This window comes from Mauremys mutica, chromosome 2, assembly GCF_020497125.1.
Source record: "Mauremys mutica isolate MM-2020 ecotype Southern chromosome 2, ASM2049712v1, whole genome shotgun sequence".
NCBI lineage: Eukaryota > Metazoa > Chordata > Testudines > Geoemydidae > Mauremys > Mauremys mutica.
This window is the reverse complement of record NC_059073.1, coordinates 168,903,328-168,919,224: the sequence shown is the minus strand read 5'-3', so window position 1 is coordinate 168,919,224 and position 15,897 is coordinate 168,903,328. Positions and strand designations below refer to the sequence as shown.

General features: G+C 44.3%; 1 protein-coding gene across 2 annotated transcripts in view; it reads right to left on the bottom strand.

Annotated features, from left to right (window-relative positions):
• Window positions 1-15,897, bottom strand: part of MED10 (mediator complex subunit 10) — a 73,140-nt gene that overhangs the window by 8,186 nt on the left and 49,057 nt on the right. The window contains exon 5 of one of the 2 annotated variants that reach the window (XM_045005556.1): window positions 3,780-3,794. The exons of the other annotated variant lie outside the window; for it this stretch is intronic. The gene's annotated coding sequence lies outside the window, so the exon portion shown is untranslated. Of the gene's footprint in view, window positions 1-3,779; window positions 3,795-15,897 lie in introns of those variants that run through there. 2 annotated transcript variants of the gene reach the window in all.

Sequence of the window (15,897 nt, the reverse complement as noted above, 5' to 3'; positions counted from 1 at the left end):
TCGGGAATAGAAAGGTTAGGAAACTGTAAACCAAACAACCTGAGCTGAAGCAACACAGTCAAATCACTGACTGCAGAGGGGTGTGGCCAGCACCAGAAAGCAGAAAACATGAGTACCAAGGAAGCATCTAGACTGGAAACAAAACAAAAACAACTGGAATTAAAAGAAAAGATTTTATTAAAAGAAAGAAAGAAAGTACACTATCTCTGTAACACCAGGATGAAAAGATTACAGGGTCTAGCTTATAAAACTGGAGAGACTTCCCTCCCCCCTTTTCTCAGGATAATCAAAAGTAACAGCAAACAGAAATAAAGAGATTTCTCCAGCCAACACACATTTGCAAATACAGAAATTAATTATAAGACTAATCCGCCTTTCTAATACTCACTATACTGAATAGAAGAAAATACTTCAGGAAACTTGGAGAGCCTGAAGATACGTCTGGCCCCTCTTAGATCCAAAGAGAGAACAACACCCAAACAAAGAACACAGACAAAGACTTCCCTCCACAGAGATTTGAAATTATCTTGTCCCATGATTGGTCCTCTGGTCAGGTGAACCTGAGCTTGTTAACCTTTACAGGTAAAAGAGACCTTAACCCTTAACTATCTGTTTATGACAACCTACTTAGGTAATGTGTCATCCATAGACACCTTAAAAACATTTAGCTATATAATGGCAGGTGTCAAGGTCCTTGGATTCTCTGTATGACCTTAGGAATTTCTAATCCTCATCAGCATTCAGAAAGAGAAATGCCTGTATGTCAACTATTGACATAATAGGATGTGCCATTTTCACACAGAAGAGGCATATATGTATTCCAGAATCACATATGGTAACTGTCAGATATGTAGCATAATTCCACAATATGTGATCCTAAAATAGCTGCTCCTTGCTGTTTGGAAGATTCTGATCAGTTTATACTCTGCAGAAAAACATGAGCATTAAATAACCTGTATCTACTAAATTAAACTCAAGTCAGCTTTTTGGAATGGGAATTCTCTTATGTGCTAACATGTCAGAAAATGATCAGTATTTTTCTTTCAGGGAATGAGAAGAATCTATGCTGAATGCTGAATGTGTTGTACATAAAGATGTTTCCCTTCCCAACATTTGTCTTCATCAACTGTAGATATGTGGACTCCAAGGAGTCCCAGGTTTCTCTTGTCCTTTGCTTCACAGATCATGTAGACACATTCAAATGTGTTTGTTTCTGAGGTGGGACATCTCCCGAATAAAGCATTAGAGGGGAATAAGAGTGGTAAAAACAGGGTAAGACTTCATCTTGTACTCCTTCTGGAGTCCTTCCTGATTGGTTATTTCTCCTCCAAAATCAAAAAGTGGATGATAGTGGTTTTGTAGATGGCCAACTTTGTGTTCATCAGTATGAGCCTGATGCTACTGTTTTCTCTTGCCCTGATTACTAATGTTTTGGGTGCAGGTATTGAATCTCAAATGCCTGATTTCAGGGCTATCCAAAGGCATGGTATTCTTAGATGATTCCTCCCCATCCCAGGAATAGTTAGGATTTGGATGAATGTAAACTATTTGAGTCCCATATCTCTTGAAAGAGTATGAGTTCCTCTGCTCCATAGTCTGAGTCTGGCAGCACTGTGACTTTCATCCAGTCAGTCTACATGGTAGTCCTCTCAGCACAATCTATCCCTAAATATGAAGCATTTTATAATACAGAGAAATTGTAAAAGCTAATATAAATTAATTTCTGGGATATCATTGACTTCTGAAAAAGCAGCAAAGAATCCTGTGGCACCTTATAGACTAACAGACGTTTTGCAGCATGAGCTTTCATGGGTGAATACCCACTTCGTCGGATGACTTCTGAGTTCCACTGAAGAAAATATGCAGATTGGTCTACTGAGATTCTCACTCTTTCACAGTATGAAATTATGTTGTAGTATGCACAAGGAGACAAGATTCTGGGAAGATTCAGGAATTCTTGCTACCTTGGCTTGTTTGGACTAGTCATAAAGCTGAAGTAAAGATGCTTTCTTTAACAAACTCAGAGAGCTGGTAGGTAAGGTCCCATGGGAAGAAAATCTAAGGAAAAAAGGAATTTAGGAGAGCTGGCAGGTTCTCAAGTAGACAATACTAGGCACAACTGCAAACTATTCTAATATGAAGGAAAGAGAGGAAGAACAGTAAGAGGCCAATATGGCTCCATCAGGAGCTCTTTAATTACTTGAAAATCAAAAAGGAATCCTATAAAAAGTGGAAATATTGGCGAATTGCTAAGGAGAGTACAAAAGAATAGCACAAGCATGTAGGGACAAAATCAGAAAGGCTAAGGTACAAAATGAGCTGCACATACCAAGGGATAAAAAAGACAATAAGAAGTTCTTTAAATACATTAGGAGAAAGAGAAATGAAGAAAAGTGTAAATCCTCTACTTCATGGGAAGGAGAGCTAATAACTGATGACATCAAGAAGGCTGTGGTGCTTAATGCCTATTTTACATCAGACTTCACAAAAAATGTTAATGGTGACCAGATATTCAACACAATTAATATTAACAACAAGGAGAAAGAAACAAGCCAAAATAGGGGAAGAACAAGTTAAAACATGTTTAGATAAGTTAGATATATCTAAGTTGGAAAGACATGATGAAATTCATCCTAGGGTACATAAAGAACTAGCTGAAGCAATTTCAGAACCATTTGCAATGATGTTTAAGAACTCATGGAGAACAGGGGAGGACCCATAGGATTGGAGAAGGGCAAATATAGTACCTATCTTTAAAAAGGAAAACAAAGAGGACCTGGAAAATTATAGAAAAGTCCATCTAACTTTGATACCAGGAAAGATACTGGAACAGTTTGTAAGCATGTAGAGGATAATAGGATTGTAAATAGCAGCCAGCATGGATTTGTCAAGAACAAATCATGCTATATCAACCTAAATTTCCTTCTTTGACAGGGTTATTGGCCTAATGGATAGGAATAAATCAATAAATGTGATATAACTTGATTTTAGTAAGACTTTTAAACATAGTCTACCCATGACATTCTTACAATCAGACTAGGGAAATGTGGTCTAGTTTAAATTACTATAAAGTGAGTTCACAACTGGTTGAAAGACTATACTCAAAGAGTAGTTATCAATGGTTTGCTGTAAGACTGGAAGGATGCATCGAGTGGGATCCCACAGAGGCGTGTTCTTGATTTGGTGTTATTCAATATTTTAATTTATGATTTGGATAATGGAGTGGAGAGTATACTTATAAAATCTGCAGATGAGACCAAGCAAGGAGAGTTGCAAGCACTTTGGAGAACAGGATTAGAATTCAAAGTTACTTTGAGAAATTGGAGAATGTGTTTGAAATCAACAAGATGAAATGCAATAAAGTCAAGTGCAAAGTACTTCTTTTAGGAAGGAACTATCAAATGCACAGCTACAAAATGGAGAAGTGGTTATGTGGCAATACTGCTGAAAAGGATCTGGGGTTATAACAATGTGATGCAATTGCAGAAAAGACTAACATCATTCTGGGATGTATTAATAGGAGTGTTGTATGTAACATATGAGTGGTAACTGTCCCATTCTTGGCAGCATATATTCTTAACTAATAAAGATGGATTATAATCAAATTTCATTTTATAACAAAATCAGAGCAAAAAAACCCTGAACCCCATTCAATTTTAAAGCAAATATATTAAAAACTTAATAAATTAATAGAACAGAACCTGAACTGAAGCAACACAGTCAAATCACTGACTGCAGAGGGATGTGGCCAGCACCAGAAAGCAGAAAACATGAGTACCAAGGAAGCATCTAGACTGGAAACAAAACAAAAACAACTGGAATTAAGCTGACAGCTGCACAGAAGCTGGAGAACTCTTTTAAAAATAATACAGAGATACACAAAACAGATTGTTCAAGCTTAGATCAGCAATATCTCAGTCAGAATATTTGTATCCTGTTCCTTTAAAACAAGTTTATTTAGGGCGATTTTGCTGAGATGGCTACATCAAAACCATTACTGTTTTTGGCACAATTAGTCTGTTGTCAGGACTAGAAAAAGTAGTGTCACTAGATCAGAGTAGAGTTGGGCGAGGAAATTGCAGGGTAGCTGCTTGCACTCTGCCTAGGTCTGTTTTTTAATCACTCTCTTTTATGAGACCTAAACTCATTTAGAAATAAAATTACAAAAAATACACCACAACCAAACCTTTGGTAAGTGATCAGACCATAACCAATAATGAAGTAGTGTTTTATGGAGAGACAAAATTCAAAGGAAATCAACTAAAACAGATTTACTAAGCATGGAAAGATTTCTTGTTTAGAAAAAGTGCCTCCTGGGTAGCAAAAAAAGCTGAAGAAACATTGCAAACATCTAGTATCAAACCTTTCTCTTGCAGGACGGTGGACTCTTTAAGGAGAGTTAGGGCCTAGTTCCACCTGTAGCTAATCAGCTGCCTTCCAGATGAGGCTGTGAAGCCAGGGATCAGGTGATAGCTTGAAGATTACCTGGTCCTCATTAAAACCAGTGACTTCACAGAGGTAGATCCATAAAGGGATGTAGGTATCTAATTAGTGCTTAGGTGCCTAAGTCCAAAATGCAGATCTTCAAAACCTCTGCTCAGCTGCTGCCAAACTCTGTAGGTCATTAAGTTTTCATTGATAAAGTCTTCAGTGAGTCTAACAATCTGCCAGTGAGCATGCTTAAAGCCAACTAAGTCCTGATTCCCAGCAACTAAGCTCTGGGGACGGGGGAGGAAATCTTCAAATCCAACATTCTCCCTCCTAGCTTGCCTGTGGAACCTGATCTGGTAGACGTTCTCAGGGGTCATCTAACAGATCAGGCCTGGCACAAAACACAGCCAGATAGAAAGGCAGTGATGATAGCAAAACACATACCCCTTATAATCTTTAGCTCAGTGGTTAATTCACTCACTCAGGCTTTGAGAGACCCATGTTCAAACCCCCACAGCACATGATGATTTGAATCCTTCTCTACAATCTTTTAGGAAAATTCCCTAACCACTAGTTTATAGGATAATCTAGGTGGAGCTCTCTCAATCTTGCATGTTGAAGCTGTTCCATTTTGTATAAATAATCATTGGTAGAACTACTTGAGTCTCTCATATCCCAGGAGAGTGCCCTAACCTCTGGACTATAGAGTCATTTTCACTGTTTTCTTTCTAGCCAAATGACTATTCAACTATTTATACAAAGTGGAATGGCTTCTAAAAGAGAAACTAAGAGCAACCCACACCAGAATATCCCATAACCCAGTGGTCAGTGTGACAGGATCCCCAGAGTGCAGCCTGGGTCTGTGGGACTGCTGTGCCCCCTTAAATCTCCAGCCTGGACTGTCTCTCACAGTGCCTTGTGAGTGACCAGCAGAAAACCCCTCCAGTTGCTGTTCTCACTCAGCACAACTGCATGTGAAGCCCTACACCCAGCTAGATTGCATGAATGCTCCCAGAGCCACTCATGAATCACACAGAGGAAGGCACCAGCCAAATCCTCCCAGCTCCCAGCCTGGTACCTCAGGAACACACCATCTTGCACTGCTCAAGATGAGCAGTACAAATGTATTAATTGGTTCACTACTTCATCAATAGAAAGTGGATGAACACCAGCCTTTGTAAACCTGAGCAGATTTACCAAACATTTCAGGCAAACACACTGGTAAAGATAGATAAATAATAAAACAAGTTTATTGACTACAAAAGATTTTAAGTGATAGGCAAAAAGTCAGAGTGGTTACCAAAATAAAATAAAAGCATGCAGTCTAAACTCTCAACAACTCTCAAGTGGACATCTAGATTAAGCAGTTTTTCTCACCCCACTGGATATTGCAGTTCATAGTACACAGATTTCACCCTTGAAACCTGGGTCAGTCTCTTATGTCGGAGTCTTCAGTCTTCTCAGTGTCCTTGTTGCTTTCAGCATAGGGGGAGGAGGAGAAAAGGCCAAGCATGTGGCCACTGTGTTCTGTTTTATACCCTCAGTCCCATGTACTTGGAGAACACAAGTCCAGGCATATCTGGAGGGCATTGCTGAGTCCCCAGGCAAGGTTGAGCAATTCCCCTGGTGTGGCTTCATGAAGGTGAGTCATTGAATTATAGTTCCCTTGCTGGACACCTCTCGACACCCTCCTTGATGAGTCTGGATGCACTGTTTGAAGGCTTACCGTATTTCAGAGGTGAACAGGCACCCAAAGTGCATAATTGGTACAATCTAATGCAAAGAACCAGGGAGCTTTCCAAGGCAATGTGGAGAGCAAAGTTTGTCTGGAGGATTGACAGCATATAGGTCAATAAAGTGAAGTGTTTATTTCAGAAGTGGAACACTGGGTTTTTTGATTTTTGCTTATCAGACCATTTATCATCTACCATGGGGACCTCATCTTCCTTGAGAACTTAGGTATACTGTATGTATGCATGCATTTTGAAGCAGGATGTACAGACTGCTGGCAGTTACTAGGTGGGCATACCCAATATGTGTTACATAAGACACTTTCTAGGAGTCAGTAGCATGTCTCTGTGCATCCCTGGTGGAGAGGAGATGGCTCCCTGGAACTACACAGTTTGCAAGACACACCATATTTTCTCTGCAATTGTGCTTGACCAAGATCATAAGCAAAATAATGCCATATTCAAAAGGAATGGTGGAGCTATTGGTCTAACACAAAGTTTAGAGGCCCTTCAGCCCTGGATGATAGCGGACAAGAGATGGCCAGGTCGATAGGAGAATTTGAAGCTGCAGCAGAGAAAGGAACCACCCAAAAAGGGTCTAAAGGACCATAAGAGGTAAAAGGTGTCCAGGTTCTTTTGCATGACATGTCAAGGCTCTTGTTGAGCTCGTAGAAGACATAGGCAACCCCTTCTCAGAAGAGAATGTAAACTTACTTAAACTGGACACCAAAGACATTGCAGACTCTGGTGTGATTGCCTCTGTGAAGGCAGTTGAGAAGATCGGGCGGCAACAGTACACCACATTTATAAAATAGAGACTGAAAGACAAAAAAGCAAACCACTAACAGAGCTTATCTAGTGAAATATACTTCCTTTGTTCAGCAAGCCTCCTGCAAAGGAAATCTCCAAGACCACAGAGCAGCTCTTGACTTTGAAAAATGGTGGGGAATATGATGTTTCAATATATTGAAGATTGAGTGGCAAATTGTCGGCACTATTATGATGGGTCTCGCGCTCTCTCTTCTTTGTGGGGGGTGTTCAGGGTACCATTTCTTGCCCCTGAATTGGAATATTACTTGCCCCACTAGTGTCACATATCTCCCCCCCACCCCCCGCTCAACACCATGGGGTTGGGCTACTTGGGATGAGAGGCAGTGTTGTCGCGATAGGCCATCAGCGTTGCCATGTTGGCTTCCAGCCCTTTGCTGTACCCGGAAATGGAAGGGCTGCAGGGATAGGAACCACCTAGTCACTCTTGTGTTCTTCTCCTTGTTTCTGTGCATCCACTGGAGCGGGGCGTGGTCTGTCACGAGGGTAAACCGCTGCCCCAGTAGATAGTAGCGGAGAGTCTCCATAGCCCATTTTACCGCCAGACATTCCTTTTCAACAACAGCGTACTTTTGTTCCCTGGGGAGGAGTTTCCGGCTGAGGTTTGGGTGTTCCTCCTCCCGTACCATCTGTGAAAGGATGGCTCCTAGCCCTACCTCCGAGGCATCTGTTTGTAGGATGAATTCCTTCTCCAAGTCTGGGGCTATGAGTACTGGATGGCAGCATAGGGCTGTCCTTAAATCTGCAAATGCTTCTTCTGTCGTATCAGTCCACTTTACTATCTCAGGGCCCCGAGCTTTTATCAGATACGTCAATGGCCCTGCTTTTGTGGCGAAATGAGGGATGACTCTCCGATAGTATCCTACTATCCCTAGAAATGCTCTGACCTACTTTTTGCGGACTGATCGAGGCCAACCTTGTATTGCCTCCACTTTGTTCCATTGAGGTTTCACCAAACCTCTCCCTACTACATACCCGAGGTATCTGGCCTCAGCTAGTCTTATCACGCACTTGAGAGGGTTAGCAGTGAGGCCGGCCTTCCGCAGGATGTCTAGCACTGCTTCTACTTTTCCTAGGTTCGTTTCCCAGTCAGGGCTATGGATGACTATGTCGTCTAGATAGGCGGCAGCATACTTGGCATGGGGTTGCAGTAACTTATCCATAAGTCGTTGGAATGTTGCAGGGGCCCCATGGAGTCCGAAAGGGAGAACAGTGTATTGAAACAGGCCATCGGGTGTAGAGAAGGCAGTCTTTTCCTTGGCATTCTTGGCCAGGGGAATTTGCCAATATCCTTTGGTCAGATCCAGAGTGGTTAGGTATCGGGCCTTGCCTAACTGATCAACTAGCTCGTCAATGCGTGGTATTGGATAGGCATCGAATTGGGATACTTCATTCAATTTCTGGAAGTTGTTGCAAAACCTCAGGGTGCCATCAGGCTTGGGGACTAGGACGATAGGGCTGGACCACTGACTGTGGGATTCTTCAAGAACCCCGAGTTCCAGCATCTTCTTCACTTCCATCCTAATTTCTTCCCTTTTAGCTTCCAATATTTGGTACGGTCTTATCGTCACCCTTACTCTGGGGCTGGTGACAATATGATGTTGGACCCGTGTCGTACAGCCCGGTTGTGTACAGAACATGTCCTGGTTCCGGTGGATCATCTCAATGACCTCTGTTCGTTGTTCTGGGGTTAATTCAGGAGATATCTTTACCTACCCCTGTGGGTCGTCTGTCTGGGGTGGAGCTCCTCAAATGACCAGACACATCTCTCGGTCACGCCAGGGCTTCAGTAAGTTGACGTGGTAGATTTACTCTGGCTTTCGGCGGTCTGGTTGTCTGACCTTATAGTCCTCCTCCCCAATGGCTTCCACTATCTCATATGGTCCATGCCAGCTGGCTAGGAGTTTGCTTTCTGCTGTTGGCACTAGCACCATCACCCGTTCCCCCGGCTGAAATCTCTGTACTTTCGCCCTACGGTTGTAATATGTCCGCTGGGCCTCTTGTGCTTTTTCCAAATGTTCTCGTGCTATAGTGGTTACTCGAATTATTCGCTCTCTCATCTGTATCACGTGCTCAATGACATTCTTTCCTGGGTTGGGTTGTTCTTCCCAGTCTTCCTTGGCGATATCTAATATCCCGTGTGGGTGGCGTCCGTATAGTAGTTCAAAGGGAGAGAAACCAGTGGACGCCTGGGGGACTTCCCGTATAGCAAACATTAGATACGGTAGAAGGGTATCCCAGTCTTTCCCATCCTGTGCTACCACCTTCCGGATCATACTTTTAAGAGTACAATTAAACCGCCCGACCAGTCCATCTGTTTGTGGATGGTAGACTGAGGTCCGTATGGCCTGGATGCGGAGTAGGGCACATAAGTCCTTCACTAGTTTTGACATGAACGGGGTTCCTTGGTCTGTCAGGATCTCCTTAGGGATGCCCACTTCGGCAAAAACCTGTAGTAGTTCTTTTGCTATTGCCTTGGATGTGGGGTTTCTTAAAGGAATGGCTTCTGGATACTGCGTGGCATAGTCAAGGATGACTAGTATGTTTTGGTGGCCCTGTGCCGATCTTTCCAGTGGGCCCACTATGTCCATGGCTATCCTCTCGAAAGGGACTTCAATAATAGGCAAAGGTACTAATGGGGCCCGCAAGTAAGGTCGGGGGCTATGCAACTGGCATTCAGGGCAGGAGGCACAATAGCGCTGGACTTCTGCACGTATCCCTGGCCAATAAAACCTTCTTAGGACTCTATCCAGTGTCTTGTCTACTCCTAGATGTCCCCCAAATAGATGACTGTGAGCTAACTCTAGTACTGCCCTTGTGTGTTTCTGTGGGACTAAGAGTTGCTCTACTACTTCCCCTCGTATTTGCTCTATCCTGTACAAGAGATTGCATTTGAGCACATAATATGGCCTTGGGCCTTTGATCTTTCCTTCCACAGGTACGCCATTTATTTCCACTACCTCCTCCCTCATATTTGCATATAGAGGATCATTGGCCTGGTCCTGCCCAAAATTCTCACATGCGGTACCGATCTGACCTAATTCTAGGGGGCCTATTTCTACTCTTCCCCCTGGGTTGCTCCGCCTCTGAGTCCTCCCTGGGCTAGGAACCGCCTCTGAGTCCTCCCTGGCCTGAATTATCTCCTGGCCTCCTGAGTGGGTTCACCTACCCACAAGGGAAGTTTTTTGGTTCTCTGCTAGAATCCTGGTCCCTAATCTTTTATCTGCCCTCCTTTCTTGCCTAGACTTTCGGGGTTTCTCAGAGGATGAGAATAACTCTGGAGCAAATTCGGCAAACATTGGGGTGAGGCTATTTGTAGGTGCCTCCGTCTCAGCCTGGGGGTTGCTACCCTCCCCTGGCTCTATTGGGGTAAGTAAGCTCTCAAACCCAGGGAAGTCCCTACCAATTAAGACAGGGTAGGGGAGCTTGGTGACCACCCCTGCAGTCACCCTGGTAGTATTCCCCTGGATCTCAAGCTGTACCGGGATTGTGAGGTAGAAATTCACGGTGCCATGAACGCACGTTACCCCTGTGTTTTTTACCCGGGCTATTTGGTCTTGCTCCACCAACTTCCCCGAGACCAGCATGACAGCACTCCCAGAATCTATTAATGCTATGGTCTTAATACCATTCATTTTTACTGATCTTGTATACCCATGTGAGGTCATTGTGACCCCTACCAGGCCAATTAGGCCACATTGCTCCCCGTAATCCCCCAGATTACACTGCATAGGTTCTTCCCTGTTGGGGCATTGGGCTGCTATATGCCCCAATTCCCCACATTCATAACACCGCCCCCTTATTCCGGTTGTCACCCTCTGCCTGGGGCTATTTGGCTGGCCCCCCACCTCTCTTCCCAAACCCCCAGGTCCCTTCTTGGCCTCGGGCCATTCCTCGGTGTCTTTCCTCCCTGTTACAGTTCTCCTGTAGTTCTCGACAGTCCGGGGCCTTGGGTTTGGGGTTGGCTTCCTGGATTGCCGTGTCTCTTCGCCTGGCATCTGGAACAGTTTGCGGGCTGCCAGCTGTCTTTCCATGAGGGAGACCAACTCATCATAGGTGGAGGGGTAATTCTGGCCAACCCAAGCCCGGAGGCCTGGTGGTAGCCCAGTACCAGGACCTCCATCATCTTCTCAGAGCTGAGGGCCTCAGGGCACAGCCATTTCCGGGTCAGGTGGATCAGGTCAAACAATTGTGATTGGGGTGTCTTGTCCTCCGTATACTGCCACTCATGGAACCTCTGGGCTCGCAATGCCGTCGTTACTCCGGAGCTGGCCAGGATCTCTGCCTTCAGCTGGGGGTAATCTGCTGCAGTCTCTGCAGCCATATCGTAGTAGACCTTCTGGGCCTCCCCACACAGGAATGGGGCGAGGATACCAGATCACTGATCTTGGGGCCAGGCCTCCCGCAGGGCTGCTCTTTCAAAAGCCAGGAGGTATGCCTCCACATCATCCTCCCATGTCATTTTCTGTAGGCAATGGCTGGCCTGTATGGTCCGGGACCCTTCCCAGTTGCGGTTCAGTTCCATAAGGACCTTCATCTGGTTCACCAGGTCTTTCAGCAGGGCTCGGTCCTGGGCAGCCTGACTCATCAACAGATGATTAGTCTCCTGCTGCATCCGAGTCGCCTCCTGTTGGGCGGTTGCTTGGACCCGGGTAGCCTCCTGCTGGGCCACAGTGGCTTGTATTAGGGCCTTGACCACGTCGTCCATCTTAAGGACGGGAGGGTTTTGCCTAACCCTGGTTTAAGTCCCCAGCGCACAAATCCCCCCCCCCCCCGACACCACGTGTGGCAAATTGCCAGCACTATTATGATGGGTCTCGCGCTTTCTCTTCTTTGAGGGGGGGAGTTCAGGGCGCCATTTCTTGCCCCTGAATTGGAATATTACTTGCCCCACTAGTGTCCTAGAGGAGTGGAGTGGAGAGGGAGGGACCTGGGCCCGCCCTCTACTCCAGCCCAGGGGCCCTGAGGATAGTGGTGAACCACTTGAACTGACGGTTCCTTCCCCTGGGCTACTTCCCTCTCCTGCCCTTCAGCTTGTGGGGGGCTTCCTGCCCTCCCTTTGCACAAGCCAGGTGCCCCTTACCTAGGGTCTAGGACTTCTTAGCCCACCGCAGCACTTCTCCAAACTTTCCTCTGCTTCCCTTCAAACTGTTCTCTGCTCCAACACCAATTCTTTCTGCTCCCACTCCTCCAAACTGTTCTCTGCTCCAACACGAATCCTTTCTGCTCCAACTCCTTCAAACTGTTCTCTGCTCCAACACCAATCCTTTCTATTCCAACTCCCACACTGTCTGATTGAAGCAGGGGTTTTTATCATGTGACTGACTGCAGGTGCTCTAATTGGCTTCAGGTGCTCTAGTTAATCTATAGCAAACTTTCTTCCCCTTACAGGGAATAAGGCTCCCTTCTAACCCTCTCCTGCTGCCCTCTGGCCATGCTGTATCACAATTGTGAAAGACTTTGTTTTCTTTAATTTGTTTTAGGCTGCATGTTTATGTAAATTGCCTTTCCAAACTTTGAGACACAGCATAGATCAGTCTGAAGTATCATTATTAGGAAAGAGAAATTTAACTCTGTTCATGAACAGAAACTTGTAAACCTATTGTGTCATTTTTTTATGTAATTAATATTTAAATAAATACTCTCTGGTGACATGCCACAGACCATGTTAATTCTTAATATTTTTGTATAATCTCAAGCCATCACAATTTATTGTTTTAGTTTTTAGGACACCTAACCTAATAGGAATATAAATGCACAAAAATAAAACCCCAATATCATAAGCAAGCAGTATCAGAAAAACATCAGCACAAAAAATTAATTCAGAATTTAAAATGGCTGCCACAGCCAAGATGGCATGAGTTGGCAATGGCCTCATATCTGAGATCTTTCTTAGGTCATGCACCGAGACTCTGGCAAATTTCATGTTTTTACCATAAAGCCCACAATTCTTTCACAAAGCTGATCAGCTAATAATATTGAACTAAGTGAGATTAAATTATAGTGTACCATATGCACTCTGAGAGAGTGTTCATCCTATCTTTGGTTATTATATGATATTTATATTACAACAATATCCATGGGCCCAAATCAGAATCAAGGATCCATTCTGTTAGGCTCTGTATAAGCACATCTGAAGGCAGTCTGTGCCAATATAGAACAGCTAACACACACTGGGGAAGAAAAGAAAATAACGTAAAAGGAATATACATACATACACAGTCCTTTTATTTTTATTTTATTTCTTCCTCAACACACACACACACACCCACAAATTACACAAGAGCTGCCACTGCAGATTTGTAATAGCTGCAGTTTAAAAATCAGGGAGGAACATACAGAATATTTAAAAAGCAGGAAAGAGGGGTTACTACCCATGAAAGAATAATGCCAGTTACAAGGTTCTATATTACATGTTCATATCTGGAGGATGTCTCTGTATATGATCTATGCTAGCTATGAAGTGCTTTGTGACTGTTTTGTATTAATCACCCATGCATATAGTTGGAGTTTAGACAAAGTAAGGAACTGTGGTGCAAAATGTGTGTGTTATACTTGTAATACAGTAAGCAAGCATCACAAGCTTAGATTAGAGCTGGGTTGAGAACAAAAATTCTGTTTCACAGAGGATTCTAAAATATCAAAATCTGTTCCTGACAGAACAAACATGTCACACAAACTCTGATTTCATTTACAAATTATCTTGTTCTTCCTAGAAGAGAACCTTTTCCAACAAAACTGTTCCTTCATTATGATCACTGAATGAACGCTTTGGTCCCCACTACGCCTAATAAACATTGTTGCTGAAGCTGACTCAAACAGGTTTCTGTTGGTCCAAAGGGCATCAGACTAGAAGAAAACTTGAAACTGAAAGAAGCTGTTTACTAGCCTTGAACAAGGGACTCCATCAATGACCGAGGACCACATAAGAGAGATTGTTTTTCTCTAGGCAGTTTAAGAGACTGTCTCTGAAACTAGACCAACTTGGAAACCTTAGATCATATTTTCAACTGTTCCTTTTATAAGATTAGAGCAATTAGCCCAGTTTTGCCAGTGTAACTCAATGAATTCACAGGTGTTACTAATGATTTATTGGTGTAACTGAGAGCAAAACTTGGCTCTATGTGTTTAACAACACAATTTAAAATTAATTGCCAAATTCTACTGTTATACCATGGAAGTGTTCTATTTGTAGCAGAGTGAATCCGTAGAACTGGATAAGAATCAGTATGGTGGAATCAGGAATTTATTTTTATACGCTGTTTTTTTCTATTTATTCATGGAAATATGATATTTACCATCCCAAGGCTCCCAGACACCCTCCAATGCCACTTGAAGCCCCTGTCAAGAACTAGTTACCTGTGGTATATGGGGGTCAAATGCCCCCATGGACCCAGCTGCTTTACATGTGCATGGACTAAAAAAGCTTCCACTGACTGTTCAGTGCTCCCCTCAGCTCCTGACTAGGGATGGGCCTTTAGCACCTGTGAAGAAAGTTATTATACTAATATTGTCTGCCCTTCATTTGTTTGATTAGGGGTGGGTGACAGCTAAGGGAAGCCTAAGGATTTAGCTCAATCCTGTGGGGCTGTGTAGGACTACAGGAAATCAGACAATGGAGATAGTTAACCCCAATCTCTGATGTTATCAGCAGGGCCGGCTCTGGCTTTTTTGCCACCTCAAGCAAAAAAAGGGGGGGGCCGGCCAGAACGGCAAAGCAACAAAAATAAATAAATAAAAAGCAGCGGCTCGGCCGGAGCAGCAAAGCAGGAAAAAAAATAATACCTGCGGGGCGGCTGGAGCCAGGGTGCAGGGGGATTCCCTGTGCTGCAGACGTGCCCCGGAGGGGAGAGGGAGGGAGCGGGGAGGAGAGAGAGAAGGGGGACGGCCAGGGCTTCAGTGGGGCTCTTGCCATGCGGTCCCGACCATGGCACCGCCTGCCGGACGGACTCTGTGCCACTCCGGTTGGCGGGGAGGGAAGGATGCAGGCTGCCAGGCTTGCTGCAGACCTGGCACCGGTTGGGGCAGATGGAGCGCACAGCCTGCTCCCAGCAGGGCGCTCCCCTCCTCCACACCACCGCCCACTACAGGGCGGCCGGATCGGCGAACCAAAAATAAAGCGGCCGTGCTGCCCTAGGATTGGGTGGAATGCCGCTCCGTAGAATCTGCCGCCCCAAGCACGAGCTTGCTCAGCTGGTGCCTGGAGCCGGCCCTGGTTATCAGTTGTTAGCTGTGTGTGTGTTATCTCTGCATGCTGCACTGGGTCTGGCCAGATAGCCCATACAGCAGACTTCAATCGAACTGCCCAAGAAGCCCACAGAGAGGTGTGAGGGTTCTGGGGGTGCCCAGGACTGTTAGTCACCTTGTTATGCCCATGCTTCCAGCAAGAGAGAGAACCAATTGTGCTTTAATGTGTATTAGTTTCCTTTCACACCTGCCTGTTAGCCACCCAGTGTAGTATTCACTGAACACTCACAGAATTATCAAGTCAGCTGTCTGCAAAGGAACAGTATATTCACCAGCTTTTTTAATTCAATTCAGGATCAGCTCTAAGATACACATCTTATCTCCTGTCATCTTACCTCCTGTCTGGAAAAAACCTGTTTTTCTCTTTGGCTGGTGACAGACTTTAAGACATATTTTCAGTACATATACACAACTCCTTAATCATCATCTGTACTTACGTCCTGGAATGATAATGAGGATCAGTATGACATGTTTATATTAGAGACCTAGCATATCATTTATGGATAAATACCATGAAAGCAGTGTGTTAAATGTAGTGAGTTTGTCAGGCCTGTTAAGAATTGCTGTTACACAGCAGTGAGCCCTTTGATAATTGACACTGAGGGGTTCATAAGGTCTGGCCTAGCTAAATTGGTAAGGAATGGATAATCATGTTGATAAC